Here is a 27,630-nt window from a genome sequence, read left to right on the forward strand (position 1 = left end):
CCCTGAATTCAGTGTTCTTTCCCCTGCACCATATCCTACTTTCTTCTGCCTTTGCTCTTTTTAGGCCTTTTCCTCTCTTGGCCTCACTTTTCTTACATGTAAAATAAAGGATGTTGGACTTGATGGTTATGTCTTATTCAGATATAAAATTTTCTAATTCTGAGATCCTCACAATAGCCTTATCAGGTCAGGTATTATCCTCATTTTAAATGTGATGAAGTGGAGGCTGAGTGAGATTAAGAAATCTGTCTGAGGTCACAGCAAGATAGTGGTAACACTGAGACTAGAACTAGGATCTTCTTGTTTCAAATTCAGTGCTTGCTCCACTGTGCCATAACTGCCTAGAGAAATCACTTTCTTCTGGGCCTCAGTTTCCTTATCAGTAAAAGTGAATGGAATAGATGATCTGCAGAGTTACTTCCAACTCCAGCATTGGATTCTAAGATGGTTTCTGTCTCTCTTACATACTTCCTCAAGTCTTTTCTACTGCTCTTCTGCTGCAGTTTATGATCCTAACAGCAAGGTCATTAACTAGAAGCATAAGAAAAATGTAGACCTTTTATGAAATTGGTGCTGCTTAATCCCATTTAGCAGGTCTTGTGCTTTGTTCTTGTCTTTGCTGTAGTACTGATGGGTTTTACAAACATAGTACCAGTAGCAGGCCGTTTGTACAGGTCAGGGAAGCAGTATATGTATGAATCTAGAGAGAGGGAGGCTCTGCCTTGACCTCCATTTACTGAGCCAGCAGTCTACCTTGTTTACCTGGGCAAATTACCACCCCCACATGCCTGAAAGGACCTGCTAGCTCTGATTCTGGCTGTTCTAGCCCCTTGCCTTTAGTTTGGGTCATCTCTACTGCATCAGATTTCTCTTAATACTTTTCCTAGACTTCTCCTTTACACTTAATCACATTCTGCTTTATATCATACTTTATCTGTTTATATCTACTCTTAGATTCCAGAGTTCCCAAAGGAGAAGGCGTATGCCACACCCAGAGTCTGCACGTAGTAGGGATTTAATAAAATTGCAAATAGAAACAGGTTATGAAATGTATAATTTGTGAAGAGAGGTGCATTGATCCACCTTCAATATATCTATGAATTTCAAACCTATTAGTAACGTAACTGACACTGATTTGTATTTTAAGCCCCTTTTAAATTGTTTTGTATCTGCTGTCTGTATAATACAGATTTACAGGGCAGCTGAGTAGTATAGTGGATAGAGCACTGGGTTTGGAATCAGGAAGACTCATTTCCTGAGTTCAAAGCTGGCCTCAAACACTTACTAGCTGGGGGACACTGAGCAAGTCACTTAACCCTGTTTGCCTTAGTTTCCTATCTGTAAATGAACTGGAAACAGAAATGGCAAACCACTGCAGTATCTTTGCCAAGAAAACGCCAAATGTGGGGTCACCAAGGCTGGACACAACTAAACAACAAAAATGCAAATTTACGGTAATGGCTAAGGGGTGGCTATAGCTCTCACTGATCGATGGACTTGAAACCCCTTTATTTTTTAAAAAATCTTTTGTTTTTATATCAGCATTTCTAAATATATCCCTTTCCAGCGAGCCATGCCTTCTAACAAAGAATAAAAGAGGGGGGAAAAGCACTTTACCAAAACCAACTGATTCATCATTTGTGTGTGATAGTATATGCAAAACTCCATACCCATAGTCCTCCACCTCTGCAAAGATTAGAGGCAGCAGCATGGTACACTGGAGAGATTGCTAGATTTGGAGTTGGAGGGCCTTTGTCCAAGTCCTGGCTTCTACTTGCTATTTGTATAAACTTGAGCAAGTCATTGGATGTCACTAGATCTCAACTGTAAGGTTGTGTTAGGTGACCTTCAAAGGTCCCTTCTAGCACTAGTCCTGTGACACAGGCTGCCTTGTGAGGTAGTGAGATCCATTGCTGGAAATATTCAAAGGCTATGCCGGCCACTTCGGGGACAAAGTAAAGGAGCTGATTCTATAGATTATTCTACAGATTATCTACACTAGATTATACAGTTCTTGAATCTGTGATTATTTTTGCTGGTGATCTATTGAAAGTGCAAGTTGATGCGCACCTCCTTCCCTCCCTTATAGATTTGAAGGTTATAGGTGTGGGGACATTATATATACTGTTAGGTCCAGTTGTTACGTTAATTAGTTTTGCTGAGCTGCTTTTATATTCCTTCTTTTAAGAAATTCATATGTGGGATGCCTTGCTGGGTAGGTAAAGGAGAGATATATATTTGGAAATGAAGGTGATATCAACACTACTAATAAAGTTCTTTTTTTTTTTTGAAAGTGTTAATGAACCATGAAATAGCCAAAAGGAGGGAGGAGATGTGTGTGCCCCATGATAGAAGTCTGATCCAAGACAGCTCCAAGATTCTTTGCATTAATGAATTACTGTAATAACAGAGTACACCTTTTGTGAGCTTCAGGAAAAGTGAGAAGAGAGAGTAAAATATTACATTCACACCACTGTGGTTTACAAAGTACTTTCTTCATAGTATCTTTGTGAGGCAGAATAGAATAAGTATTGCCATTCCCTGTCTTATAGATGAAGAAATAGATCCCTCAGGTTATGTCATACTCAAGGTTCTGTATCTCTTAGTAAATATGGACCTTTTTCCTCCTGGAAAATGAGACAGCAATAAATTCTCTCATAAAGCATTAGGTACCATTTTACATGCCAGAATCTTGGAGCCCTTTTCGTTTCTAGGGTAAGAACGTTATTTTCAGAGGCCTGCCTGGCATCAGGGAGCTCCCGAGTGGCCTATGTTTGGCCTCTACCGTTGCCATCTGTGATCACTCGTGCTGTGCTAATGTGATGCTGCTGAGTTATGTAACAGGAGCAGTGCCCTGTGGGGAAAATCCACACTGTGCTGCTCTATGGAATAGTAAATGCAGGACAATCAAAAGCAGGAGGGGACAGTCCTGCCCGGCAGCTATTTACTTAAAACTCCAGCTGCCTCTTCATATTTTCTCCTGAGCACACTGTGTGTTATGGTGGAAAGAACTCAAACCCAGTCTGGACACCAGGGTTCAAGTTCTTTCCAGCCTCTCACTGATTGTGGGATCTGAGGCAAATCACTTTTCTTCTCTAGGCCTCTGTTTCTTCTTGTCTAAAATTAAGGGGTTAAATGGCCTCCAAGGTCCCTTCCTGTTCTTAAGACTGATCCTTAGGATTAGATGAACATAATAAGGCATCTTCCAGCTCTGATATTCAGTGTTCTATAATTTGTACCCTTTGCTCCATATAACCTAGGTATTTTTTCAGGTAAACCCAAGAGAGGGTGGAAGGAAATAGGTAAAAGTCTTTGAGGGTTCTCCTGCCTCCCCAGTCAGCTGTCCTTTCTTCCTTCCTGGCATTCTTTGCTCACCTCTTATTTTTTGTCCCATTTTGCCTAAAAATTTAAAGTACGATACTGTAATGGTAGGCTAACAGGAGTTTATATTTTGAGGTAGTTGGCCCCAAAGTACCAGAATCCCTTTTAAATTAAATCATGTAGGTGGCATACGTGAGACTAGCCCTCTAAACACATAACTGTTAACAGGGTTTGGAGATTGGTCTTGAAAATGCTTGGGGGGAGGGGGGCAGCTAGGTGGCACAGTGGATAGACCTCTGACCTTGGAGTCAGGAGGACCTGAGTTCAAATTTGACCTCATACATTTGACACTTAATAGCTGTGTGACCCTGGGCAAGTCACATGACCCCGATTACCTCACCAAAAAGCAAAAAAAAAATGCTTGTTGGATTAGATTCTTATAATGAATCACGAGCACCAACAGATCAGAGAATCCTAGAATGTCAGTACTGGAAAAGGGACCGTCTAGTCTAACTAACTGTTTGTTCTCCAGAGGCCCAAAGAAGGGATGGGTGGAGAGAGTTTTCTCCCAGAGTAACAGAGTACAAAAGACTAGTGTGGGTATTTCTAGATTCCCCATCAGATGTGCTCTCTGCACTATATCAGACTCTCCCCCACCTGTTGTATGCATGTTGAGCTCAGGATTCTTGGCCAGTGAAAAAGTTCCTCATGATGATACATTCAAGCCCTGGTGATAAAGAATTTGAAAGTCTGTATGTTAAGCATCTTTCTCTACTTACTCACAAGTTCTCTTTGAGCCCCTGGTGGTTTATTTGGTAACGTTACATAATCAAAGGAAGCGGGTCTTTCATCATTTCTAGCATTCAGTCAAGGCAAGTCTTAAAACTGCCAACGAAGTTTAAAATAAATCAATACCATAAACTACTGTGATGAATTTCCCAACTTTAAAGGAATTTCCATTTCAGTTAGAGGTGTCAGGGGAAAGCTATAACTCAACTAGCGTTATACAAAGGTCAGATGTTCTATTTTGCTTCTTTGGAAGAGAAAGTGTTATCCAGAGACTGACGAGCTGAGAAGGGGCCACCCAAAAGCTACAAGCCACAGAGAAAGATAAGGAAGTTCTTTAAGATCTCTTTTATGGTACTCTGCAATATGAGTTGATTGAAGTTCATTTAATAACTAGTATATGAAGTGTCTACTATGTGCCACTCAAGGAAATGCTTCCACAGATCTCTAATCTCATTCTTCCACTGGGTCTAGATTGCAGCCCATCCATGCCTTCTCAACTCTGTGACAGTATTGGCCATGTTCTGTCATAAATCCTCCAGTGTGATAGGGGCCTACTTTAGACCATAGGGTTATCTATAGTACTAGAGCTGAAAGAGACTATAGATGTCCAATTCCTCTTTTGATAACTGTGGAGCTACCACCCAGCCCACCTCCTTTTACAATCATACATCTTTTCAGTGACAACCTTTACCCTACTTCTGCTCATTTCTTTGTTGGGAACAGTCTATTTGTACCTACCATGCACCTTTCCATTGCCCTGCGGGTAAGCCAGAACTTAAGTTCTTCAAAAACTGTGATAAATCATGATTCTAAACCATTCAGCATCATCAGAAGAATGTTTTTAATTAAATATTTCATTAGAAACTTGACACTTTTCTATAACATTTTGCCAAGAGCTTTTCCTCATTACAGTCTGGTCCGTTAGGTAGTACAAGTATTAGCTCCATTTCATAGATCAGGAAACTGAGAGTCAAAGAAGTGTTAACTGACTTGGACAAGGTCACACACAGCGAATTACAAAGCTGGGACTTAACCCTAAGCTTTCTGACCCTTTACCAGTGCTTTAATCACACAAACCACACAGTCCCTGACCTTAAGAATTAAGAAGCTCACAATGTAGCCATGGGTATACAAAACATATGGTAAATATGCAGTTAACCATAAAGCAGAATAGAAGATGGTTATATCATAATGCACACAGAAGGTTATTAGATCTGAGAGAAAGATCATTTCTTGACAGGGGGGTGGGGAGGGCAGGGCAGGGCCATGGCAGCGCAGGGAAGAGAATCAGGAGTGCCTTCCTGGAGGATTTAGAATTTGATCTGAGCCCTGCCATGAATTGAATTCCAACCTAGAAAAGGTTACAGTCTGAATGTAGGAAATGGATAAAGCAAAATTATGGAGCCAGAAAACTGACTGTTTATGAAAGAAAGATGTCCAGTCACCCAGTTTTGCCAAAGCAAAGTATCTGTGCTGGGACATTCTGTGAGATAAGGCTAATTGTTGTGTAAATGGTACCTCTGAGTTCCAAAATCCTTCGGCATCATTGTATGTGTGTTTGAGGTCGGGACAACGGCTTTTCGAGAGTTGTCTCAGGCTTTTTGAGCATCCATTTTTCTCAGAAGTGGGAAGTCATGGATGGATTGGCTTTGCTCACTTTGTATCTCTTTCGTTCTTTTGGAAAATGGTAGATCAGACTGGCCTCCAGTTGTTCTGTATTCGCATCTAGATGTTCTTAACATGTCCAAGACATGTCCTAGGAGGCGAGTCCAAGGCTGCGAATGGGCGTGTAGGACTTTGAGATTTTGGCAGATTCTATCAACATCTTCCCAGAAAAATCCAACCTTGCCCAAGGCAGAAAAAAAAGCAGTGGTCACAAGTGAAGAATTCTTTGTTGTTAGTAACCAGTTGGGATGATTGGCTCTAACGAGCCAAGGTTAGAGTGGGACAGGCAGCAATCCTGAACGTAGAGGACTGTGAATAAGCCACACCCCAAACTAGCAGCTGGCTGGCTTGTCTTTTCCCTCTTCAGGGACTAGGCCTACTCTCTGAACTGAAACTAAGAAATAAAATTTACTTTGAAAATAAACAAAACAAACTGAAATTTAGGTATGGCTACTAACATGTTTCAAAAATACTCCACTCCCCTGAAAATCATAGGCATATTTTGTGAGCTGTGGTTTCCTCACCTGTAAAATGAGATTGAAAATTGGACTAGATGATGATGAAGGAAGGGTCCCTTCTGACTCTGCAGCCAGGATCCTATGAAGTGGCCTGCCATTCTCCTTGGCACTCATGCTGTTGGGTTTGAATCACTTGATCAGGCCTAGAAAAACTGGAGTTAGGAAGTCTTGTCTAAAGCTTCACAAGGGCTTTTTTATCCCAGTTTGGCTGGAACTCTTCTGAGTAGCTCCCTCCCTTTGTCAGTGGGGATATGAATGCCTAGAGAAGGGGAAGTAGTTTAGCTGAGTTTACCCAGTGTTAGTGGCAGAACCAGACTCCCCTGAGCTTACAGCTCTTTCCACTGCACCAAACCCTTGACCAGCACTGCTCACAGCTCTCCAACTTTGTCTGACCATATAATTCAGTCTTAGTCAAGGTCTATGGCCCCCTGCTTTGTAACATGAAACTCCTTCCCAGGCCAGGATAGTCTGTACCCTGAAAGCCCCTTTGCTTTCTGCTTCCTCCCCTGCTAGACTACTTAACATTTATTCTTCAAGGCTAGGTTGCAACCCACTTCCTTTCACCTCCCTTAGGAGACCTTTCCAAGCTAGAGCCCAGGGCTTCTGACTCCCAGTCCAGGTTGGGCAAGTCATGCTTAATAGTAGCCCTTTCTCCTCATTATTTTCTCCCTTGGTACATTAGCTGTCACCAAAGTCTGCAAAACAGGTGTGTTTGCCTATGATGAGGCAGCGTGTAGCCCTTAGAGGCACTGAAGCCTCCTGTCTTGCCCCTAGTGCATCTAAAGAGGATGAGGAAAGAGGGGGGAAAACAATTTGACTTTTCTCTACAGATGCCCCTGGCCCTGGGGAGACTATTTTCTGCGCAGTAATAATACTTTAAGATTCTCTGGTGAAAGGAGCTGGAATTAATACAAAGGTCTTCAGCCATGAACTCTTGATTCCCTGTTATGTTGCTGAGGTAGGAGTCAATTGTTCTTATTTTGAGAGAAGGGAAGCTTGTGGTGAAGAGGCCTGGGAGGAGAGCCAGAACCAGCACCGACTTCACCAAGTGTTTGGGGGGGAGAGGGGGCGTGTCGAGATGCAGTGTTCTTCTTTAGCCATTACTCCCATGCCTTCTTAAATAGCCTTCCATTATTGAAAGCAAAGTTTTCTGGATCTTAGAATCCTAAAATTATAGACTATTAGAGCTAGAAAAGATTTCAAAACTTTAAATATTAGGACTAGAAGGAATGTCAGAACCAAAAAGGAAGATTATATAGTACAGTGCCTTCAAAGATGATAATAAGTCAGTTCATTTATACAGAACTTTTCAGTTTATAAAGCAGTTTACATGCATTTGATCCTAACATTCTTGTGACGTAGGTACAAGTATGACTAATCTCACATTTCAGATGAGGAATCTGTTACGTAGAAAAGAGGAAGTAACATCCCAAGCTAATAAGTAATAGAGTCAAGGTTTGAGCCCAGGTTTTTTGACTCCCACTTCATTAAATTCATTATTCTTTCTGCCATAACAAGTCTTCTGGGATGAAAGTCTGTCCTCAACTCATAAATCCTTACATTAGTCTCTTTCATGTTAAGTTCAGTCCAGCATTATACATCTCCATACTCCCTTGTGACCAGCCATCCCTCCTCACCTCTTTAGATAGATTCAGGTCTGGGTTTTATATCCTGTGCTTGCTGGATAGGATTTGTACTTCATTGTTTGCTGTCCCGATTCTTTGTAAACAGTTTGCCCTTAAATGATAGATGATCATGTTGGTATTTGCCTGTGCACTCTGCTATAATTTTGTCTTTCAAAGAGCATGTCATTCTTCCTGTAAGGGTGGGAGTGAGCTGAAAATGAGCAATGTGGTGTCCTGTCACATGGACAGAGCTTGGGGAGCAGGCTCTGGTTCTGTCAGAGTGATACTTCTGTCATTCATCTTTTATACCCTTATGTAATAAGTTGGAGCCCATGATTGCCTCCTGTTAAAAAAAAATCTCCTTAAGAGCCACTTTTATTGAAAATTGTGGGATGCTATTTATAATTCATGCCAGCCAGAGAAATAGTATAGAAGATGGTAGGCCTGTATGTAAGAGGGATACTAGCAAATCCTCTATGTGTCTTTATGCTCTTAATGGCCATAGTTGCAGGATATCAGAGCTGATGAGGACCGAGAACATAAAACATTGGAATGTAGAATGTCAGAGTCATCGTTAGCGGTAGTCTGTCTAGTCAGTTCTTGTTCATTTTCCAAAATGGGGAAATGAGCCCCAAAGATAGGAATTGGCACACTCAGGGTTACTCCACTTATCAAAGGCCAAGGCAGTAATAGAACCCAGCTCTCCTATCCCCTAGTTTAGGGTTCTTTTTTTTTTAACTACTTTTTTCAATAAACAAAAATCTATTCTCTCTCTTACCTGACCCATTCCCCCTCTCACCCCACTCCTAGTTGAAAAGGAAAAAAAAAACCCAGAAACTTGTAACATCTGAATAGTCAAACAAAACAAACTCTTGCCGTGGCCTAATTAGTTATATCCAACATACAGTATATGCCTTGAATCCCTCACCTCTCTTTCAGGAGGTGAGCATGAGTCCTTTGGAATCAGGGTTAGTCATTATATTGATCAGAGAGCCTTTCAAAGTTGTTTGTCTTTACAGTGTTGTTGTATGAACTGTTCTCTTGGTTCTGTTCACTTCACTCAGTATATCAGTTCCTACAGTTCTTTTCCAGGTTTCTCAAAACCATCCCCTTCATCATTTCTTACAGCACAGTAATATTCTATTATTACATTCATATGCCTTATTCCTTTGCTGTCACAAAGCAAGCTACTATAAATAATTTTTGTACATATGGGCTCCTTTCCTCTTTCTTTCATCACTTTGGAGTGTAAACTTGATAGTAGTATCATTGGATCAAAGGGTTTAGTTATTTGGTGAGGGCATGGTTCCAAACTGCTTTCCAGATTGGCTAGACCAGTGCACAGCTCTATCACTAGTCCTTGAATGAACCTGTTTTCCCATAATCCCTTCAACATTTTGGCATTTTCCATTTTTGTCAACTTTGCCAGTCTGATGAATATTGCTTTAATTTGCATTTCTCTGGTCTTAAATTTTTTTCATTAGTTCCTTATATACCTTGGAAATGAGCCCTTTAGCAGAGAAACTTAGTGCAGAGATTTTTTTCTCCCCCGAGTTACCTGCTTTCCTTCTAATTTTAATTACATTGGTTTTGTGTATGCAAAATTCAGAATTGTTCATCACGCCTTCTGTGATCATCCTCTATCCTTGTATGGTCATGAATTCTTCCTCTGATCGTAGAGGAGAGTTTTCTACCCTTCACCTAGAATTTGTGATTGTGTGTCTGTGTGTATAGATAGATAGGTATAAAATTTGTGAAGCAGCATGGTGTTGTAGAAAGAGTACACTGCATTTGAATTTGGAACACCTGGATTTGAAGCTGGCCTCTGCCACTTAGGATTGGGAGCAGATCATTTTGCTTTTGGAGTCTCAGTTTCCTCATCTGTAAAAAGGACATAACATTTGTTGTTCTCAAAGGTATTGTAAGGGTCAGGCAATAACATGTAAGAAGTGCGATATAAATCTAAATTACTTGTTGAAGGAATTGCTTTACTGGCAACACATTTCCACTTGGTTTTCTAGGGATTTTGTTTGAGGATCTGAGCTCCAGTCTCAGAATTGTGACTTAGTACTTCCATAATTCTGGGCAAGTAACTTCTTCTCAGTCTTAGTTTTTTAGTCTGTAAAGTCAGGAGCTTGGATTAGATGACTGGCCTTCAGGGTCCCTTTCAGCTCTAAATATGTGATCTTCTTTCTAGGTTAAAGTCAGTCAGTTCTCCTGATACCATCAGATTCCCTTGACAGTTCACTAAATTCCGTTTTGCCCCTAGGGGCAGAACAAGAAACATCCCCTGGTGCAGGCCAGTCTCTGACATTAATAAATATTAACAGAACATCTACTGTGTATAAACTAAAAGCTGTGGGTTGAAAGTACCATGGAGACACATTTCAGCTAGGCAGTGGTTGAAGAGAGATGCCTGACTTGAAGTCGGGAAAACCTAAATTCAAATCCTACCTCTGACACTAAGTACCTTGTGTTAACCTGATCAAATCACTTGCCTCATCTGTAAATTAGGGATAATTAATAGCACCTACTTCAGGGTTGTCATAAAGAACAAATGAGATTAAGATATATAAACTTTGGCAAACCTTTGAAGCACTATATAAACGTTATGTGCTATTAGTTAACATTGTTTTATGTCAATATAAAGGGGGGGAAACTTAATTAATACTCCTCAACAATTGATTTTTTTCTGTGGATAGTGAGTTCATTATGATGGAGGAGTGGGTATTCAGGGCAGGGCTTGGGTGCTCATCTGTAGGGCATGATGTAGAGGGGAATTCATATTTCACATAAGTAAACTAGATGATTTCAAAAATTCCTGCCAACTCCTGGTAATAGAAAATTAACATAGTCTTCAGTGGACAAGACAAGACTTAAGAATAAAAGAATAAAGGGTAATATGCCTTCTATACAGCTAAGATCATAGGAGATCAGAGAAAGGAAATATTCTTGCAGACTCTAGAAGTCAATGAGGACTTCCTGGAGGAGGTGGTATTTAAGTTAGACCTTGAAGGAGGAAGAAGAAGGCATTTCTAACTGAAGAGTGTAAACAAAGCACAAAAGTAAGAATGCCTGGGATCAGAGAAACCAGTTTAGCTAAAGTAGGAACTTACGGGGTCAATAAGGAATTGGTTTTTATTAGTAGATTGGCATCAGATTGTGAAGGGTTTTGAATGTCATGCCAGGAAATTCAGACGTGGTCCATTGAAACTGTGGTGTAGTGGGAATGGGGACTGGACTTTGAGTTGGGCATGTTGGCCTTGGATTTGGGCGTGGCACTAACTGTGTGATTAAGGGCAAGTTATTTGGCCCTCTTTTGCAGATGAGGAAACTGAGGATCAGAGAGATTAGTAGTATACAGCCTAGCTCACAGTTAACATGGAAAGTACTTGAAAGTATTATCAAGCGCCATAAAGAGGAAAATATATATATATACACACACACACACACACACACACACACACACACACACCACACACACATATGTATGTATGTATGTATACAGAGAGAGAGAAAAGATGGAACAGCATGTGCAAAGATGTATTTTAGGAAGATTAATTTATTAATTCATTAGAGTTCATTGTCAGGATCCACAATACTAAAGAAATCTGGAACAAGACAGATCTTCTGACCCCCCCCCACCCCCGCTTTGTCCTTGGGCCTCCACAGAGCAGGTCCTGATTAGTGTTCCAAGTCTCCTAGTGATTAGATCCACTATAGGTTCTCCAATGAATGGAGAGAGGTCCATAGAGCAGAGTATGGCAACTAGGGTAAGACCCCTGGACCAGACCGGACCAAAGAGATGAAAGGCAGACATCAAGTGGGGGGAGGGGAGCTGCAATGGGCCATATCTGACTCCAGAATTCTTGGGATAAGAAATGAAACTGAATAGGGTGAAGAGATGGTGATTGAAAATTGAAGGTTCAGTATTAACATGAGAAAAATGTGGAGCGAGAGGGAAGTGTCACAGGAATGATGCCTTAATATAATGAGAGGAACATGGACCTTAAAATTTGCCATATAAAATTAAAATCACTGCCCTTGTGAAGCTCACAGACTGGTGAAGCTAAGATGTGATGAGACAAGTACAGGTTAACTATCATACAGTAAAAGTTCCATGATGGAATACTTATGTAAACTTTATTGGCTAGATCATTAGGGAAGGCTTCACAAAGGTGGTGCCATTTAGTTTCATTTCCTCCAGTTACTTTAGTTTGGTCATTATCAATATTACAGGGTTTTGGAAAGTTCTGGTTTCATGTCTGGTACTTCTGTTGATGAGGCTTGATATTTTCCTTCTGGCATTTCTACCTCTGTATCTTTTCATGCATAATGTGTTCATTAAATCAGTGCTCTTGTTTTGCCCATTTCTTTCTTGGCATTTCTCTGCCTGTCCTTGATGATGATGCTCAAGAGGTGTGCTCCCCTACAGCCTCTCACTCCTCTAGCCTCCAGGAGTTAGCATCTGAGTCAGACTTCCAAGGGTGAATAGGAATTTAACAGAGGAACACCTCCCTTCTCTGCACTCAGTTTCCTTCTCTGTAAATAGAAGGTGATCGTGTACCTGCATCATCTCCGCTCACAGAGCTAATGTGAAGATCAAAGAAGATCTGTGGCTGTGAAACATTATGTAAATAACTGTTTATTGTTGTTGAGGGGCACTGGGGTATGCTGAGCTTAGTTAGAAAGCCTCAGTTCAAGTCCTGTCTCCATTGAATGCCAACTTAACAACTGTGGGCAAGCCATTTTCCTTGTTTAGGATCTTGTGAGGAAAGTGCTTTCTAAACTGTAAATTGCTTTATAAATGTGAACTGTTCTTCTTAACCTTCAGGGGATAGTGGGGAGACATTTTCTAATTCTCATTTGTTTGGCCAGATCAGCCTAAGTCTAATCATTCTCCCATGGAACCCGACTAACTTATTCTACAACCCCTTTGCACAGAGAGATCCCAAAGCCCTTTAGCAATTACAGCCAAGAAGTTGAAAGGGACTTACCTGATTGTTTCCAGCCCACATAGCACCTCCCCTACTCCCTTACTGTGTCCTGGTCTCTCTTCATTCTCTATAGGCACAAGTTTGTCAGTTTGGTTTTTTCCCCAAACACTATGAGCTGCCGAGTCTCCCTAATAGCCTGGTCACCTTTAGCCCCTTGGCTAGGAATGGTATTGGGATGTCTATCTACTGGCATTAGGCCCCAAAGTCCTTCATCTCCGAGGCACCTACAGCCTCTCCCCCAGAGCCAATTCTTTGCTAATTACAGCAGCTTGCAGCTGAACCCATCTCTCTCTCAAGGGAGCCAATTGAAACAGTCTGCAGATCTTGTTTCATGGGCACACTTCCTAAGTTGAGAAAGGGAATTAGTTAAGACCAATTATTGCCATGGCCTATTCTCCAGTAGTTAATAATAATGATACCATCTCTGGGTCACGTGTCTGTTATGCTTTCAGGTTTACACAGTGCTTTCCTTAGAACATCTCCCATTGTGCAGATGAGGAACCTGAGGGGCAAGGACCGAGTGCATGCTCATTGCCTTCCTCGTAGGTTTAGGTACTGTGTAGACCGAACCCTGAATTTTATAGGTGAGAAAACAGAAGCCCAGGGAAGTGAAGTGACTCGTCCCATCACCTAACCTCACTGAACTAAGATTCAAACCAAACCTAGGGCTTCTGACTGTAGATGAGAGCTCAGATTCCCTTCATTTCTCATTTCTACTTAAGACTTGTTAACCAATCTAATCAATTCATGAAAACAGCCAATTCTTTTCTCTTTCTTGTCTCAGGGAGTCCCAGAGCACCAGACCTGGTAAATCAGAAGCAAAGTCTGTATGTTTGGAGCTTCTGTGTACAAACACAATGATTCATACATGTGAGAGTCCTGTTACTACTGGCCGTATCATGAAATTAGAGTCTAAAGAGGTTAGGAGTGTGATAGCTGTCCTGATCCCAGATTGGGGTCACTGACTTTAGGCCTCCCAGGTGTGAGCCAGGATCCTTGTGGTTGCTTTTTTTTCCCTATTAACTATGTTGTTATTCCTGAGCCTGAATTATTGCATTGTAGCAGAGGAAGTAATCTGTTCCCTTCAAGTAAATCCCTAGGCTGACCCACCCCAGCTATGTAATGGAGGTAGGATGGTGTTCATGTTCCTTTGGGGGTCAGAGTGCTACAGCCCTCAGAAAGGAATCAGCTTGATAAGCTGATGATGTTCATCACTTTACGTGGTTGTGATTTGTCCTGTTTTTGCCAAGTGTTCTCTGGCTGACCATTTTAACAAATAAGCCTTTCTTTTTAAAGTGTAGTGTGTACTGCCCGCACTGACTGAGCCAGACAGATGTCACCATGGCAGCTCTCATTCCAGTCATCGGCCAGAGTAGTGTGACCATTTTTAGGTGGTGGAGGCATGAAAGAGGTTATAAGATTCATTAGCTGGCCAAAGATCCCCCGTGGAAGTTAAGATGCTATCTCAGTTGTCTGCCTTGTTGTTGCTATCTATAGTAGGGGCTGTCTTAGGGGAAAGTTTATAAATGAAGCCACTTTGAACTGAACCTTTGAAGTTCAAGGCAGCATGATGTGATAGGCTCCCCTCAGATGGTACCTCATCCCACCTATCCTGTCCAGCACTGGATTTACCTTCTCTCAGTCTTCCCCTTCCTCTGCCCACCTGCAGCATCTCCACACACGTATCCTTTACTATAAAGCTCAGGCATCCTCTTGTGCATGAAGCCTTTCCTGAGCCTTCCAACTGCTAGTGCCCTCCTCAAACAAATTTCTGTTTAACAACTTTGTGTATATTTGTATTCACATTCTATTTATGTTGTATATATTTTTATATCTACTTGTCTCCTTCATTAGAATGTAAGTTTGTGAGTAGGGATCTTTTCCTTCTTTGTAATTGTATCCCTAGCACTTACCATAATGCCTTACCAGGTGCTTAGTAAGTGCTTATTGATTATAGATACAAGATAGATCCAAGGGAGGGAGAACACTTGGGAGTTGGGGAACCTGGAAAAACCTCACATAGATGTATTTTGAAGGATGAGGAGAATAATATGAAGTGGTCTGGAAGGGTTGAGGTTGAGGCCAGGTTGTGAAGGGCTTTAAAAGCTAAATTAAAGATATTTTACCCTAAAAGCAGTGAGGAGACATTGGAGTCACTTGAGTAGTGGAAATGTGTAGTCAGATTTGTGTTTAAGGAAAATGACTTTGGCAACCACATGGAGTCGAGAGAGACTTGAGGCGAGGAGACCCGTGAGAAAGGTGTTGCAATAATCCATGTGACAGGGGCTGGAAATAGGGTGGTAGCTGAGTAGAGAGGAGAGGTCAGATGAGAGAGCTTCCATGGGAGCTGAGAACATTACCAAGAGAAAGTGTAAAGGCAGAAGAAGAGGGCCAAGAACAGAACCTTGGAGAACACCCATAGTCAGGGGGAGGGTGTAGATTAATGAACCAGCAAAGGGACTAAGACAGATGGGCCAGGAGAGAATGGTCAAGAGTGTCCAATGCAGCAGACAGGGCCAGAAGGATGAGAATTGAGAAAAGGCAGTTAAGGAAATTAAGTTACTATTTGGGATTAAGAGTTGTTGGTATCTTTGGAGAGAACAGTTTCAGTTGAATGAGGACATCAGAAGCCAGATAGTCAAGGGTTGAGGGAGGGAGGGAGAGGCAGCAAGTATGGACGTTCAACATCTTTTTCAAGGAATTCTGCTGAGAAAGGGAAGGAGAATAAGAGGGTGATAGCTTGAGGGGATGGCAAAGACTAGGCTTTGGTGGGTTCCATTGACCAGGTACTTCATTCACTTGAGCCACTTCTCAAATATTTATTGAATAGTGTAAGCCCAGAACTGTGCTAGGAATAGCATCCACGCTGAGATTTTCCTGCATCGCCACTAGCAGTGTAGGATCATAATTTTGGAGCTGAAAAGGACCTTAGAAGTTATCCAGTTTTAACCTTTTGTAGATGGGAAAATAAGCCTAGAGAGATGAAATGACTTTACCCTCAAGATCACACAAGTAGTAAGTAGCAGAGCTGGGATTTGAATCCAGGTCTTAGTCCAAAATCTAATGTTTTTTCTGCTGTACCACAGTGCCTCAAGGCCCATTAGATTAAATATTCCCCTTTAGGGGGTCATCTAGACTAGTGCTTCCCAAAGGAGATGCCAAGAGTTTCACCAGATGTGCCAGGAACCCTATGCGTGAATCTGTCTCTCAATTCTCCTGGTGCTTGCCAGCTTAAACATTCAATGTGCCGCAGTTCCTTATGAGAAAGAACTGTACTGTTTTGTGAGCAAAAGTAGTTTGAGAACCACCTAACCTGCCAGATGCTAAATGCCTTTTCACGCTTGGCCAGGCACCTTCCCCAAGCAGTCGTACAATGTAGCATAATGAAGAGAGCATTGGATTTGGCATCATGATGCCTGGATTCCAGTCCTGCTGCTTAGTAGCTTCGTAATGTGGGACAAGCCATTTTTCAACCTCTCTGAGGCTCAGTTTCCTTATCTGTAAAATAGAAATCATTTTATTCTCTACCTCAGAAGGATAGTGTGAGAAAAGCATTCTATAACCTAGGCAACATCGTAGAAATGTGCGTTACTGTTAGTAAAGTCCCCAGAGTACTTTGTGGTCTTAGTTCTCCTCATATTCCTGATAGGTTAGAGTGGGTCGATATCAACCTCGAGAAGATCCAGAGAAGTCCCACAACACATTGGGTAGACCCCTTGTAAGGGAAATTGACCAGTGTTCACAGGGAAGAGTCTCTCAGGATGAGATGGCATGGATGAGCTAGGGGGGAAGGGGATACTCATTGAGCTCAGACCACACCCATCAAAATTGAAGTATTTGTGCCTTTTCCTAAACATACCCAATCCCATGTAATCATCAGGCCTTGGGACACTAACCTGGTCCCTGATGTAGTCATCTGACCCTTTGACAAGTCCCTTCCACTCTCTAGGCCTAAATTTCCCTATCTCTGAAACTCATTTGAGCTGGGGGTTGGTCTTAGACCCTGCCATCCTCGTTATTCTGAGCATTTAGGGAAGGAGCTGTGGTGCAGCAGGAAGAGTGCTGAGTTAGGGGATCTGACGACCTGAAGCCTCAGCCCCAGCTCTTGGCTAGTTTTATGGTTTGGATCAAATCACTGAACTTATTGGGGTCTCAGTTTCCTAACCTGTAAAATGAGGACAGTACTTCTCTGATAACCTTATGTTGTTTGGTCATTCCAGTCATGTCCAAATCTTCGTGACTCCTTTTTTGGTTTTCTTGGCAAAGACACTGGAGTGGTTTGCCATTTTCTTCTCCAGCTCATTCCAGATAAGGAAACTGAGACAGACAGGGTTACATGACTTGCTGGGGTCACAGAGCTAGTAAATGTCTGAGGCCAGATTTGAACTCAGGAAGATGAGTCTTCCTGACTTTCGGCCTGGCACTCTATCCACTGTGCCACCAGGCTGCCCTGACTTAGCTGCCCCTGATGGCCTCAGTGGCCTCATAGGGTTGTACTAAGGATTCAATGAGGGAACCCACGTAATGTAGTAAGAAACATCAATTCCAACTAGGGTTATGATTCTAAGTGAACCTTGTGTTCACGAGGTCAGACCCTTGTGCATCACAACCTGAAGCTAACTGCTGAACTACATGGGGAAAAAGGCCAGAAATTTTGCCTACCGTTCATAGTTTGAGCTAACTTAAATCAGGTGGGTGACATTGATTGTCTTAACTTCTTTCATGTGACAAAGAGGCACCACAAAACAGAGTCAGTGCAGAGATTTTTTCCTGCATTGCCATTAGCAGTGTAGGATCATAGTTTTGGAGCTGAAAAGGATCTCAGAATCTACTTGCCTATTCCTGTGGCATCTGTGCTCTTTCAAAAGCAAACAAGGCTGCTTGGTGCCACTTAGGCACCCTGCAGACCATGCCCTTCATATGCCCCTCTAATATGCCCATCATCCTGTTGGGAGGACCTTAAGACCATCTTTGAAAGGAGAGAGTCCAGTGAGGAACACTGAACAGTGGGAAAGGGCTAGAGACATTCCAAGCCCCACTAAACAGAGCTCAGGTATTAGATTTTTAGGGTCTAGGGGTCTACAGAGGTTGGCAGTCCCTCTTTTCAAATGGAAGAGACCCCAGGGGCAATGGGAGTAGTAATTTCTTTGACTTCCCCTAGGAATTCTGTTAATTGTACAAGAATATAGGGTTCTTAGGGGTAGAGGTTATTGAATTTCACTTTTCTGCTCTTGCTAAGTATCTCAGGAAGTAGGGAATGAATAGCATAAGGAGTAGCTTAAATTTACCTTGCACTTTACTGATAATATATTTGATCCTCACAGTGCCCCCCAGTGAAGCAAATAATACAAGTATTAAGAACCCCATTTTACACCTGAGAAAACTCATATGGGGGAAGGGGGTTGGGAGGGGTGGAAGTGAACAGTGGGAATGGCTTGTTGAGCAGGATTGGAAAGTAGCAGGACAGTAAAAACAAGCAGAGCAGAGCAGGCCTTCCTGGCTCCTAATTCCAACTGTCCTTGTAAACTTAAGCTAGTAATTTCCCAAACTCCCCTTTCAGCTCTCAAATGTCAGAACTAGACCTTGGCCCAGGCTTCATGGTTTTTACCACTCATTACCTCACATTATTTTAAATGAATAAGAGTTTTCAAAAGTAGAATAAACCTTGACTTAGGTAGCTCCAGCTTTGTTTTTCTGTAGGCCAGAGGGTACCATCACCAAATCCAAATTAGTGTAATTTGAGTTATACCTCAATTAAAGAACTAGCCCTCTAGTCAGAAAAACCTGAGTTTTCTAGTCCAGCTTCTACCACATACCAGCTGTGTAACCCAGAGCAAATCACTTAACCTCTCAGTGCCCCTGCAAGCTCTGATAATCTTCATGATTGAGGATGTTCTCCTTGTGACCAGTCGTTTATTTTTTCTTGTGCCCAGTTTAAAAAAAAAATCAAAGTTAATATGTTGAGCCTAGAATTTGAATAGTAAAATGATGGTCTAAGCCATGAGATCATTTAATCCCCAAAAAGAAAGAACTGCCTGCAGGAGATTTAGGAGAAGATAAGACTTCTGTTTTTAAGTCATGAAGAAGGAAGAGCATAGATGACTAAAGAATAGAAGTTATAAAGGAGAGAAAAGAATTTCAGGCCAGTTTGAGGAAAATCTTCCAATTAGGACTGTCCAGGAATGAGAGGCCCTTGTTTATGGGACCAGTTCCTCCTTAGTAGAGGTTTTCAAGCAGAGGCCAGCCTGATGACAGCTCATCAGGGTTATTGCAGAGGTGGGATCCTGCTTTAGCTGGCGCTTAGGTTATGTGATCTGAGAGATCTTTGAAAAAGCTGTGGGATCCTAAAAGATTGTTTGCAAAGCCAAATTGTGGAAGAAAAGATCCAGTCAATTGTCATTTAGTGAATGTTGTTAGAGATGGGTCAGGGAGAGACCCAGCCTGGCCTCTAGCCTTTTGGATCTTAGAAGCCTAAAGGCATTGACCTTATTTCCCACACAACTTTGTCCAAGCCTTTATTCTTAATAGCTAATGTGATCTGTGGCAGTTCCAGTATAAAGGAATGTGCCCCTGAGGAAGAGGAACATTGGGCTAGGTATGGATTCTAAGGAAAGAGATGGGCTGTCCCAGGGTGGCGAACTCATTACCAGAAAGAAGTGTTTAAGCTGGGAATGAGTGGCCACTTGTGAGGATGCTGTTGAGGAGATTTCATCCTTGTGATGGAGGCTGGGGCTCTATGAACACCTTTGAAAGTCATGTGCTAACCTCTTCCTAGCTTGGACTTAGAGTTTTTCCACTTCATCTAATTTACCATAGTCTCTCTCTCCCCCCTTCCCCAACCACCTCCCTCCCCGCCCCAACACACACACACACACACACACACACACTCTCTCTCTCTCTCTCTCTCTCTCTCTCTCTCTCTCTCTCTCTCTCTCTCTCTCTCTCTCCATACATACATACATATATACCTCTCCCCCCCACCCCCACCCTACCTCCAGACTTGGATGGGCACTGCACCACCCCAGAGACCATTCTGCAAATCCCAACCCCAGTAGCAGTCTGCTGTGAACTTTCTGCCTCTGCTTGAGCATGTCCCTTGCTCGGGCACATGTTCCCCCAGCTGATCCCAGGCACTGATGAGAGCTCTCCCGGGCATGTCACATGGAGTTAACAGCAGAATAGGTTTACATGATGCTGCAGATGTTTGCCAGAGTTCTGCTATCTAACATGCAGAGACCACCTTGCCAAATTCATTTCCTAGGCTTACTGAGTTATTTATGTTTATTGCCAGAAGATGATAGAAATAGTTGATCTTGCTGAATGAAAGAGCTGAAATAAAGGCAGCCAGTAGCCGGTAGCCAGCAGTGCAAACACTTACCCCATGTTCTTCCTGGGCCTCCATAATAGATGTTCCCTTAGATTATTCTCTTTGTCCCACTCTCTCCCTTTGCCTTTTGAGAAAAGGATACTGTCACCACAAGTAGCCCAACCTGTTTCCATTTCATCACTTAATCAGAAATTGATGTGCTCATAACTAAAAAGCTACCCCCTTGGGAATCAGCAGGGCATGATAACAGAGTCTTGGGAAGGGAGGAAGCAGCCCTGGACCCTAGTGTTAGCTCTGTCACTCAGTCTAGTGGAGTGGACAATATGCTAGAAACCCAGGCTTGAATCTCCACTCTGCTACCTGACTGATCACCTGTGTAATCAGAGACAAGTCCCTTCCCTTCTCTGGCCCTTATTTTTGAATTAGATGGTGTCTGAAGGCTCCTGTAGCTCTGACTCTAATAATCCCCAAGTCACTTGATCTGTTTAAAAAGAAGATACTTTCCAATTGTCTGACATGGCGTTATACATTCAGTAAATTCCTTTGGATTGCTGCTTCTGCACACATATGCCTTTGCCTTCTCCCACACATATGAAGAGCTGTAGCAGTACCTTTATGGTAATATATAAAATGCTTTATAAAACTGAAAGCATTATAGGATTGAAATTTTTGTTATGATTATCTTGTCACATTATCCAATTTGATTTTTGCAACAGCCATGTTGAAATTGTACCAGAAATCATCTCTACATGTGGTTCAGAGAGGCTGAGGCCACCCCAGTTCTCTAGGCCTCAGTCTTCTCATCTACCAAATTAAGGAGGTGGCTAGATAACCTCCAAGGTCCTTTCCAAATCCAGTGGATTCTGAGAAGTCATCATGAGTGGCTTAGAAATAGGATTCAAGCCCAGATCTTGTGGTTCTTCAAGCCCAGTGCTCCTTCCATTGTTGCATACTGCCTCTATAAGTTCCTCACGTTGTCATCAGCCACAGTGGAAAATGCATCCAAACCTACTTAACTTGGTTTCTCCTTTATTGGTGTCTTTCAGGTTGACTTCGCAGGGACCCACAATCTCTTCAGTGTGTGCATAGAGGGAAGCAGAGGATCAAGAAGTGGCTGGCTGGCTGATGGGCGCTCTCTGGACAGCTGGATCTCTAGCTATGTGAAGCTTTTGTTTGGGGGGTGGTTGTGGTTTTTTCTGTGTTTGATTTTTTTTTTCTCCTCCTTTCAATTTTTCTTTACCTTTTTTTGGGAAGCCAACTGAGACTTCAGAAGAGCAGAAGCTATTCCGATGGACAGGCACCAGTTTGTTTAAAGCCTATTCAATATGGACACAGCATATGTGTACTTTTTTTTTTTCCAGATGGGGTGGGGGAAGGATTTTTGTTCATCTTTCCTTTTTTTTCTCTTTTTCTTCCTTTGTGTCTCAGTCCTGCTTTTTCAAACAACAACTCATTAGGAAAGATCCCTTTGTCCAGCCTTTCACCATCAAACCCGTTCAAAGCCAGAAGGACTTTTCCTAAAGGCTGCTTCTGCTGGTGTGGAACAAGGATCCCTCCCTCTCATATCCTTTCCCTTCGTCAGCCAGGAACTGTTCTGGCCTGAGGATGATCCTTCTTGTTGGATAACTAGGAGGAAAAAGGCCCCACGTGTCTTCAGTCCTAAGTGATATCTAAGTAGCCAGCACTAACTTATCCCATGGCAGAGGGTAAAAGATGCAAGAGGCAGAGAATGTGCTGGGTCAGACCTGGAAAAATATGAGAGGGCTCAGTACAGGGTTTGGGGGAGGGTGCCCCCAGTCTCATAGTATTCTTTGGTTTCCAGGAATCCAGACCTCAGGCCACAGCCAGGAATTGGATTCCCCCACCGTTGGATGTTTTATACATACAGTCTGTCTCTTTGTCTATCTTACTCTTACTCTCAGTCTCTCACTTTATAGTGAGCTTCCTGTCTCCAGACTGAGTGGAGCTAAAAGGGGGTTGTAAAAGGATTTTCTTGTGCCCATCTTTATGCTGTATTTCTTCTGCCAGGGGAAGCCAGGAGAGAACCAGTTGTGCCAAATCTTTGCTAGGAAGGCAGCCACATGGTGGTGTTCTTGGGCTAGTCTACCTGGTGCCCCATTTAGAACCAGCAGGAGAGGAGGAGTCCTTTCTTAGAACTGACCCAGTTATAAAGAGTCTGCCAGCAGCATTATCATAGTGGGAACAGACAAGCTGAGGCTAACCCAGCTGGCCTTGCCAACACCTCACTGCCTTGGCTGGGTACGTGCAGCCCTTGGGGCTTGGCTGACAGAAACCTTGCCATGCCTTGTTCCCAGTAGATAGTGGTGAAAGGAAGTCCCTACTAGGGATCCTATCCCAAAGTAGGGGTGTTTTCCATAGGAATGTACTTGCTCTCTACAGAAGGAAAGGCCCTGCTTAACTAGAGAAGCCCATTTGCCAGCTTAGAAAACTTTAGTGTAATCAGCTCATTACCTTCAAAATTGTCAGGTTCTTCACTTTTCTTTGTGTGTCTGTACACTTTCACCCTCACTCTCACTCTTTTTCTCTCCCCACCCAGTGTACTTGCTGTAGGGTAATTTCCCTCTTGCATTTTATCATTTTCTCTCAGTATGATCAAGTGCTGAGGTCAAGTTTTTTGAACATACATCTTTGTGGTTCCTCTCCATCTCAGTAGCAAAAGCATTATACCCAGTTATAGCCAGAGTGGGAAAGGTGACAGATGTTAAAAGAAAAGGTTTTTTTTTTCTTTTTTCCTTCTGCCTAAAGCAGGGAAGATTGACCAGGGATGACAGGGACAAGGAAAAGACATTTTTACTATTTCTGCATCTCCTTTAGTTTGGCAGGTTCCCTCTAGCCAACACACCTAATTTGGGACCCTGTTTTCTGTACCTGTACAATTAAAAAATATCTATTTTCCTAGTTTCCTGCTGAGATTCTTCTAGCCTTCAAATACTGAGATATGTTCCACCCCTGTTGTGGACAGTTAGCTTCAGTCAGCATGATTCAGCGACACCCTGCCCCAAAATTGCAGAGGTCACCTGGGCCAAGACCCCTGCTTGGCATTCCATAAGGCAACTCATTTGTTCTAGGTGTGACTCTTTGTTTCTCTCTCCAACTTCTTAGGTAGACAGCTCCTTAGGTCAGTATCGATACACACTGCTCTTGAAAATCTGATCTGAGAGAATTCTAATTAAGGTGAAGGCTGTTTCTCTTCCCCCAGCCCTCTTTTCCCATGAGGCAGACTTGTCTCTTCATTCATTAGTGAATGGTAGAAAACAGTCCCATATTCAGTGCCACAAATTCCCCCTTGTCTGCACCTCCCTTTCCCCACAACCCCTGCACAGGAATCCCTAATGAGGATTCAGAGGCTAATTTGTTTTATTTAAAGATTGGTTAGAATTTAGGATGATTTTTTTCCTCTCATCATAATCTCCTCTCCCAGTTCTCTTTCAAGGTTCTTGTAGACCTTCCATCTCTCCTGACCTAAACTACTTCTCCTCACCCTTTACTGACTCTCAGAATCTCCCCCTTCCCCCACCCCTTCCTTCCAGGAGGTCACAAAAGCTCCACATCTCAGACATTCTAGTCTACATGTGAGAAAAGTGGGTGTGTCTGGTGTTTGGTGGGCAGCCTGTGACCAAGAGTTTTAAGTCTTCACTCCCTGGCCTCCTAGCATAGGAAACTAGCCTTGCCCTCTTGGCTTTGACCCAAGCATCGGCCCTGGCTTCAGTGAGAGCCATCTAGTCAGTTCTAAGTGCCTGCCCTTCTCCTTGTCTCCCACTATATCCCAGGGCTCTATCCAGAAGCCACATCAAGAAGGTGCCAGGCTGAATGTTATTCTGTGCTCTCCTCTGTCTGTAACCAGAAAGGCAAGTTGTTTAGGGGGCTAATCTAGAGGTTGTTCCAGCAGGTCATAGCATGGCACAATTAAGTAGTTCTTGAAGCAGTTAATGATGTTCATTCCCTTTACCATGCCTCTTCTCTGTTACTTTTCTTCTTTCCCCCATGCCAGTGTCCTATGCCTGATAGTGGCATTGCTCAATTCAGATAACTATGGCCAATCTCATCCTAGTCCAAGAAGTAAAGCCTTTCCAGGATTTCAGGAGCAATAAGTATTCTTGGCTTGGCTGTTTCCTTACTATGTAGCCCTTCCCCTCTCCCCACTAAAAATCCTTTTGGCAAACTGGTAACATTTCATTGCTTTCCCAGAGTCCATAGAATGGACTTCACCCTGTGCAGAATAGAGAATCAGAAAGGGCAGTCCATCCAAAGGCCCAAGCCTGCATCTTCCCTGTGGAAAGCAGATAGGCCTTCCAGGCTAAATCTGTTTCTCTTAAGACCAGAGAATCCCAGGGACAGACCATAGTGCCTTATACTGGAAACTTCAGCCTCACAAAGTATATCACACTTTTGTCTTCCTCTCTCCTTCTCTCTCCCCTGTCTGTTCATCAGCTCTCTTCCTCATCTCCTTCCTATCGGTTTCTGTGGACACTTTTTATTTCTCTGGGCCTTTCCAGGAGCAGACTTTTCTAGTGTTGTTTTCTTAGTTCTCTGAACTGTCAGGAAAAGGCTCTTATCCTGGGCATAAGTAACTGTATGAAATTGTCATGTTTGTGGGAAGACCAGGCTTTTGCCCTGTGACCCACTTCATCTTTTCCCACACCTTCCTGAGGACATTGATTGCTCTCCTAGAGGAACAGGGACATGGGCCTCCATTTGGATTTTGATTTGTAGTAAGAGCTTTTTTTGCAAGTCAGGCCTTACCTGTTCTGTTTCTGCCTCCTCCCCATCATTTCTCTTTGCTGATAGTGCTGCTGGCTGAGGTTCCTCACCTGGGCACATCCCCACTAATGATGTGAGTTGGGAGAATATCGATGCATAGGAATGTGGGATGAGCCCAGTAGTGCAGGCTGCTGTTTAGGAGTCATCAAACCAGGTGGTCAAGCCCCATTTTGTTGGTCCCACTGTCCCTGCCCCATAGATGGAACAAGTGTCTTCCTCTCCACCATACTGGCCTCATGGCCAGAGCTGACTTTGCAAAGGCTCTCCTCAAAGGAGTATGATTGCCAAGAGGTCTAGGAGTGAGTGTATGAAATTGTTTACTTTTGAACTGTCCTGTTTACAGTAGGGAGAGGCCAAACTCGAGGGGCTATGGATTGGGACTTTCAAAGCACAAGGAGTTCAAATCCTTATTGAACACCTAGTATCCTTTGTGATGCAGCCAGCAGTTAGCCCTGGGGTAGGGGTGTTGTATTCCTATCCCTCTCTTTTTCCCATCCAGTTTTCAAAATCCAGAGGTGCTAGGACTAACAGGCCAATAGTCTCCTTCCCAGGTCTTCCTGCCCACTTTGTGTCTCTCCCCTCCCTCCTCCTTTCAGAATCTTCAGATCCTTAACATGTCTCCTTGAACCAGAGTGCTTGGAGCAATAAAGTGTTTTGTTTTGTTTTGTTTTTTAAAATAACTGGAGGAAAGTAATGTCCCTATGGATTCTCTTCCTCAATTCTGTTTTGTTTTACTTTTGAAGTCTCAGTAGGCAGGATATAGTCAGGGTTTAAGCCTGCCTGGTACCAGAAACGGGCACAAACACCACATCTTGCCCCTCCTCCAGGTGAGCAAATCCCCAGGCTGAGGGAGCAGGGAATACTGCTGATTTGTTTTGTGGGCCTCTTACTGCACACTGTCAACTCAGCTCACCAGCCTAGCCTGGGGAATGTGCCTTGCCTACCACTGGCCAAATCTATACACACCCCCAGATCCACGTGTCAAGGCTGGCTGGGGTCTCTTTTGCCATTGCTTACCCAGCTTCCCCTTTCCAGGCCTCTGATCCAAGATCAGACCCCTGATTATACCCTTCCTTTCCCATACTTCTTTATGTTAATGAAGTTCAACCATCTTGCAGATGGGAACCCTGAAAGCCCCAGACTTTGGGCATCTGATTGATGATCAGGATGGGGATAGTGTTAGTAAGGTAAGGTAGACAGATTACTGGCACTTGGAAGCCGCAGCACTGGATTAATGATAATGCCTCTGATCTTGCCATGCCCAGGGATTTGGTTAAAGAATTGACTTCCACCCTATTAACAGCCCCATAGCCTGGTCCCAAGCATGAAGGCATAGCAAGCCTTCCACATACTCACAGGAATAACATTAGCTAAGTTTTCTTGTGCACAGACATCAAAAGCAATACACTTCTTGCTGGCAAGCCCCCACACGTTAAAGTGGTAGAACCTGGCGCCATTGGTTCAGTGTGATAACAATAAGGCTTTTAGCTGATTCCCTTAGAATTCTGACTCCAGAAGAGCCCACCTCTGCTCTCGGTTTTACCTGGTGAATCGATTTTTCTCCCCATTCCTCTGCCCTTCTTCCCCCTCCCCCCCAGCAATTCCATTCAAACACTTAGAGCCCCAGCCAGAAGAGGAGGAGCCCCACCAACCCTCTGTAAAGTTGCCCTAGCGGCAGCTCGGGGCCTGGCATTTCCACAGCACTTTGAACCCCCAGCACCCCTTTCCCAGGCCACAAGAGAGAGGGAGCAAGGTGGCAGGCTTTGTGTAGAAAACTGAAAAAGCAGGTGGCCATGTAGTTAGAGGAGAGCAAGAGGAAAAAGTCATCTTCACCCCTCAAGACTCCTTTCCTAAAGAGCTACTGGTTAGAACCCAATGGCTCCTTCAACACAGTGGACAGGACAGAGGCAGGCAGGTGTGAGGGAAAGGCTTAAACCCAGGCTCAAAGTTAGTTTAAAATACTAGTTAATAAAATCTATTTTTCTGGGTTTTTTTTTGTTTTTGTTTTTGGTTTGTGTTTTGTTTTTTTTTTTTTTTTTTGCACAGAAGCTGGTAATCTAGGACCTACGTGTGAACAACTTTATATAAATATTTTTTGTACTCAGTTTACTTGGGTTGGATTGAAACCTTGTATTTAAGTTCCTCGAACACTGTGGATCCCCTGATGTGTATGAATGGCAGACACTTTGTAAATTAAGAGACGTTTGTGTGAATAAAGCTATTTGATGGGGTTGAAGAAGCCATCTGTGATCTGAACGGGGTACTGCAGCTTGTGAATTTTTGGTGGGAGGGGTAGGCTGGAGGTCATCCCCTCCACTCTGAGCCCTGCACATACCTAGTGGGTACAGCCTTGGAGAAAGAACACCAGCCCCCTGTGAGATCATCAGGCAATCTTATCTTACAGAAGAAGACACTAAAGCCCCAAGACGGGAAATTACTCATTCAGAATCATTTAGCAAGTCAACTTCAAGTATCTCAGCCCTTCTGTATATAGGGCGCTGAATCTTGAGACTTGGGGAGCCAGAGGAACAGGAGGTTGTCAGCCCCTGTCCCAAGACTTCCACCAGAACTCAATATTGGGAGTCTTAAGTTTCAAGGGCTTTTCT

General features: G+C 43.1%; 1 protein-coding gene across 1 annotated transcript in view; it reads left to right on the plus strand.

The window, feature by feature from the left end:
* The window catches only part of STK35 (serine/threonine kinase 35), a 52,071-nt gene extending 24,791 nt beyond the window's left edge, over positions 1 to 27,280 (plus strand). The window contains exon 4 of the mRNA XM_020965558.2: positions 21,289 to 27,280. The gene's annotated coding sequence lies outside the window, so the exon portion shown is untranslated. The remainder of the gene's footprint in view (positions 1 to 21,288) is intronic.
* Positions 27,281 to 27,630: the final 350 nt, after the last annotated feature.

The sequence above is a fragment of the Phascolarctos cinereus genome, unplaced genomic scaffold, assembly GCF_003287225.1.
Source record: "Phascolarctos cinereus isolate Bilbo 61053 unplaced genomic scaffold, phaCin_HiC Scaffold_2;HRSCAF=192, whole genome shotgun sequence".
NCBI classification, from domain to species: Eukaryota; Metazoa; Chordata; class Mammalia; order Diprotodontia; family Phascolarctidae; genus Phascolarctos; species Phascolarctos cinereus.